This window comes from Trachymyrmex cornetzi, unplaced genomic scaffold (genome assembly GCF_001594075.2).
Source record: "Trachymyrmex cornetzi isolate Tcor2-1 unplaced genomic scaffold, Tcor1.1 scaffold644, whole genome shotgun sequence".
In the NCBI taxonomy this organism is placed as follows: Eukaryota; Metazoa; Arthropoda; class Insecta; order Hymenoptera; family Formicidae; genus Trachymyrmex; species Trachymyrmex cornetzi.
Window position 1 is genome coordinate 12361 of NW_017299964.1, and position 1108 is coordinate 13468.

The following is a 1108-nucleotide window of genomic DNA, read 5'->3' on the forward strand; positions in this document are numbered from 1 at the left end:
TTTCTTTCATGTTATCACGTGTTGTAGGCTTTGTCGAAAAAACTTTCTCTTTGATAAAGCCCCATAGAAAGAAATCTAGATGATTAATATCAGGAGAACGTGGCGGCCAAGGAGTCAGACTTCCTCTTCCTATCCATTTATTTGGATATAAAATATTTAATGCATTGCGAGAAGAACGAGCATAATGTGACGGGGTACCGTCTTGTTGAAACCACATAACCAGACGTAAGGATAGAGGACCATCTTCTAATAATGAAGGAAGTGTATTGAGCAAGAAATTCGTGTACGTATTGCCATTAAGAGTCGTGTCAAAAAAATGTGGTCCAATTAGATAGTCATCCAAAATACCACACCATACATTCAACGACCAACGATGTTGAAATTGCACAGTTTGCATCCACCTAGGATTTACTGGAGACCAGTAATGCATATTGTGTCGATTCACAGCTCCAATATTACTAAATGTAGCTTCGTCTGAGAAAAGTATTTTTGATAGGAATGCATCATCATGAGTTGATTTTTCTTGTATCCAATTACAAAAATTCACTCTCTGGATAAAATTTTCTGGATAAAAGTTTCGTTGGCACTCACCTAATACTAGCAACATATCTACGGAATCGTTAATTGCGTCCATTCTTACTCAAAACTTCCTCGATGTGAGTCAGCGAAATACCGAAGACTGACTAACAATAACTTTATTTACCCCCGAGCAGGTATGTAGGGCACAAACACACTTAAATTTATAATTCGGTATCAAGGACACGTTCATAAATATCATATTTAAGCGTGTTGACACGACTCTTAATGGCAATACGTACATGAATTTCTCGCTTAATACACTTCCTTCATTATTAGAAGATGTTCCTCTATTCTTACGTCTGATTATGTGGTTTCAACATTCCTCTAGATTTTTTTCTATGGGGCTTTATCAAAGAGAAAGTTTTTTCGACAAAGCCTACAACACGTGATAACATGAAAGAAATAATCCGACAAGCTTGTACTGCTGTAACACCCCAAATGTTAGCAGATGTGCGACGTTCGCTTAATACTCGAATCAACAAATGTTTAGAAGTACATGGAAACAATTTTGAACATTTATTACAATAAA